Raw genomic sequence first — 4,646 nt, 5'->3', positions numbered from 1 at the left:
TTTTTTTTTTTTTTTTTTTTTTTTTTCTCCTCTCTCGTTATTAATACAGATGGTCAGTGCCGTAACTAGAAAACACTTCCTTCCTACGTTAAGTTGATCGTTTAATCGAGTTTGTTATACTTATACGCGACATTTTACGATTCTCTTCTTCTTCTTTTTTTTACGATTTATTCTATCGTATATAAGCTGTATAGCTATATAGCTGAAAGGGGAGAACAGCAACAGAAGGATTTTGCTCAATTATATTTTTCCCCGTTTATCTCCTCTTCGACAAACACTTGGTTTCCGAATAAAACAGATCGAAATATGTATATGATATAACGCTTTTAATCACGTTCCTTCCTTCCTTAACGAGTATAATATAGCATAGTAGTGGACGCTATTCTGTCTGCTTGCTTTTCGAGCGGATCGCTCTACACACCTCCCTACCAATTATTCGTTCGATCGTTCTCGCTTCAGAGAGCAGAGTTAAAGCACGAAAATCATAAATTTCTTCACCGGTTTATATCTTCCTTCCAATCGTAATCATACAAGTAGCCAAGTGTACGGAATAGAGAGTAACGATGGTGTGGGCGAATCCCATCCCATCGATCCAACGATCGATCGCTAGAGCTCGAGCTATTTGTACATAACACCGATCCCTCGGCGTTAATTTATCTAATGTTAAAAGGAAAAAAAAAAAAAAAAAAAAGAAAGAAAAAGAAAAAAAGAAAGGAAAAACGTAAGTAGCCCGACGATATCCACGATACCACCCCCCCCCCTCTCCCCTCCCCCCTTGCCGTGTACATATAAAAAACGAGTTTTCCGTTTAGGAATTATTACACGCAGTGACAGGGTGAGCAAGGGAAAGTTGTTGTCGTCGTATTTGTCGGCGAGCGATCAGTTAAGAAGATAAAACCCTCCCCCCTCCCCCTCCTCCCCCCGCCCTTGCCTCGTCTCGTGGACGAAGCAAATATCCTAATTTATAGACCGAGTAATAGAGAGGAAAGTCGGCGACACTGAAAACGTGGCCGTTATATATATATATACACACGTTATATACTGGCCTGTATACAGTACCTTAGTTGCCTATGCTAAGTAATTATAGTCGGTTAATTAACGTAAGAGACACACTCGTCGAGACGCGTGAGAGAGTTTTCGGGACGAAACGATCTTTCCACACCGCGGACCGATAAATTATTCGTCGAAGGGAAATATAGATATAGTGAAGATAATGATAAAATGTACGGTGATGTTCGTTCGCTTGAATTTAAATTTCGCGAAATAATCGGTCGGTAACGAAGGGGGAGGGTATTGGCGATCACTTTATAAAGCCATTTTAAACGAAACAATTTGCCCTGAAAAGAAAAGGGGAAAAAAAAAAATGTTCAATCGAGTTTTTAAAATTAACCATTAAAATTTGCCGAATTTATTCTTAGCTTTTAAAGTTAAAAATATCATATCCGATTAAAATAACTTTCGTCTTTTTCCAATCGGTCCTTTTCCTCTCTATAGAGAAAGAGAGATAAAAAGTTCACGTTCGATCAAGCATTCTTCGATTAATTCATTTAAATTGCCAGACTTTCTTTAAACAATCTGATATGAAATATTGTCACGAAATATTGCTCGTGATTCGATATTTTTCTTTGCTTTACTCGCTGCTTATTCTGGCCGATGTGTTTTTTTTTTTTTTTTTCCTTCGAAACGATCAAGATTAATTTAAAATTAAACGACGGACGAATTTCAGATTGGCGATCGTTCTAGTTACNTGTACATATATATATATATATATATATATATATATATATATATATATGTATGTGTACAAGTGTACACATAAGAAAAAAGAAAAAAAGGAAAAAAAAAACGCGCAGCAGAATTTCTATGGACTGACATTGAAGACTTAGTTTTAAAATTAGATGTATCGCGTTTTAAATATTATTTTTCATAAACCTGTCTTCGGTAGAGAGAGAAATATTCACGGCAATTGAACGAGAATTTTTGCAACCGCCTGTACATATAATTCTCCATTTTCTTTTTTTTTTTCTTTCTTTTCCGTTCAAATACAAATACGCGTTTTTCTACAAAACGGAAAACGAGATCCACGGAAATCGATGAAATAATTTTTTTACGTCGAGCGTTTATGTACAGATTATTTGTTACAGATTGTTCGAGTTTTTTTTTTAATTTTCTTCGAAATTAAGTAAGTTTGAATTAACGAATTATCTTTTATCGATTTATATATTTGTTAAAATATTAATTACTGTAAATTTCTAATGATCTTCATTGTATTTGAAAATTTATTTCAAAGTTTGTTTTTACGTTATCGTAATTATTGTTAGAAAGAGAAAGAGAGAGTGAGAGTGAGAGTGAGAGTGAGAGTGAGATATGAAATAGACATTCTAATTTTTAATGGCTACTATTCTGAAATCATCGATAGTTTTCACACACACACACACACACACACACACAAATTCTATACGTATATTGCCTAAGCATCTATCGATCTATAAATATATATATATACACACACGAACGAGAAATGACGCGAAAAAAGTATCCATTGTTTCAAACAAACTTCCACAAGCAATAAGCAAAAGGTACAACGTAATAAAGATTAGCTTAGAAAAAGTCTAAAATCAAGATAGGATCCCTCGTGGATCAACTCGAACGATTCACTTACGATTTAAAATAATTAAATTAAAGAAAAAAAAAAAAAAAAAAAGAAGAAACCAGACGAAAAAGAATAGTTATTCTTATTAGAAATCGATATATCGATCGATCGAGAATGATTAATATCGATCTTTCCGTATTATATTTTTATCCACAGTAGCAGCCTCCTGAGATCTAAGATTCTTCTGTAATTACACGACGATTTTTAATAACGAAAAGCAACGGTGGAAAAAAAAAAAACTTCCGAAAAACTTTAAACTGGATTGAAAGAAAGGAGAGGATAGGGAAGAGAATAACTCAAGATGCATAGTCCTATATTTTATACAGACCTTGTTACCTTAGCTAGCTTAAGTATATTGATAACAATAAGAAGACGCATGTATAACGATATATTGAACTCTAGGTAGGATGTAGCGATTTAACGAATTCTGAGATAATTTTCTTTCTTCTTCTTTTTTTTTTTATTATTTTATTTTATTTTATTTTATTTTATTTTATTTTATTTTATTTTATATTATTTTATTTTTTTTCTTTTTTCTTTAAGAAACTCGCGTACGATCGGAGTACGGGTATTCGCGATTTTTCTTTTTCTTTCTTCTTCTTCTTCTTCTTTTTCTTTTTCTTCTCGGTTATTCGCTTTTTATTTATGATCGTTGACCGTAGAATTTAAGCTTTTTTCCTTGGCGGACGAAATTTTTGTTTCGTTCGTTGGATGGACGATCGAGTTTACCACTCGTTAAATATAGGGAATAAGTAAGGGAGACGATGGGAAAGTGCCACGATTCGGCAAAAAAAAAATATTGGCGATGCTTGGATGGAGAGAAGATGGGGCGTCGATCTTTCGTCGAACCACGTTCGAAGCAATAGAAAAACCGGATCGTTGTAAAAAAAGAAAGAAAGAAAGAAAGAAAGAAAGAAAGAAAGAAAGAAAGAAAAAAAAAAGTAATAGTTTTGTACGAGAATGCAATGGGTGTTTCCATTGATGAAAAAAAGAAAAAAAAAAAAAAAAAAAATCGATGGAATTTATTTCATGCGTGGTCATCGTGGTCGTGTTTCAGGGAAAAGAATCTCACGAATCGAAGAATAATCTGTCGTTCGACCCGATTTTTAATTCGATAACTAAGTAAAATCGTTAACGTGTCCACTTCACCCATTTTTTCTCATCGGATATACTCATTTCGGATATAAATCATTCGCGTAATCGAGAAAAGTAAAACGAACCAATTTAAATGAATTTGCTCACGAAGTGTTGTTGTCATGAAAAAAAGGAATAAATTAAAAATTTTTCGTCTCACGAATTTTATCGAACGTGATAACAACGATTTTCTACATTTATTCTTCCAACTCCACGGATATTTTTTTTTTTTCTTTTTTAATCTAAATTTTAAACAAATTTATTCGAGAAATCTTACGTACACGCAATCCTCGTGAGCGATCAAAAACTTCCCTCGCCACCACTCGATCCTCGTTAACAGAGACGACCAATAATTTATCATTATTTATCCCGAGTGGGCTGAATTTTTTCTTTTTTTTTTTNTTTTTTTTTTTTTTTTTTGATCCTCGCGGAAAATATCCTCCCTCGGTTTCTCGAAAAATCCTTTGGCGACCCTTCCGGTTGAACCCGTCACCGGTCACAACGTTGGAAATGAATAATATTTTCGACGAGAGATATCACCTAACTGTGTTGCAATTTCTCCCCGCCCCCGCCGCCCCCTTCCACCCTCCCCCCCCCTCTCGCCCTCCCTCCCCCTCCCCTCCTCCGAAATGGGGCGAATAAGATTCGTATCTGTAACGTTTCTCTCGAAAAGAGAAATATATAGGAGTAGTCGGGTCTGCTGCGGTCGTCGTCGGTCGTTTTATTTCGAGGATATTTTGAAATTCTCAGGGTGATCGGATAATACTGTGTACTGGGAACGGAGTAGAACGCGAGGAGAAAACCAAAATCCATACCTAACTTTTCCATACCTAACTGAGGAAGAAAAAAAAAAAAAAAA

The sequence above is a fragment of the Apis laboriosa genome, unplaced genomic scaffold (genome assembly GCF_014066325.1).
Source record: "Apis laboriosa isolate Shangri-la unplaced genomic scaffold, ASM1406632v1 scaffold23_cov150, whole genome shotgun sequence".
NCBI classification, from domain to species: domain Eukaryota; kingdom Metazoa; phylum Arthropoda; class Insecta; order Hymenoptera; family Apidae; genus Apis; species Apis laboriosa.
This window is presented reverse-complemented; position numbering follows the sequence as displayed.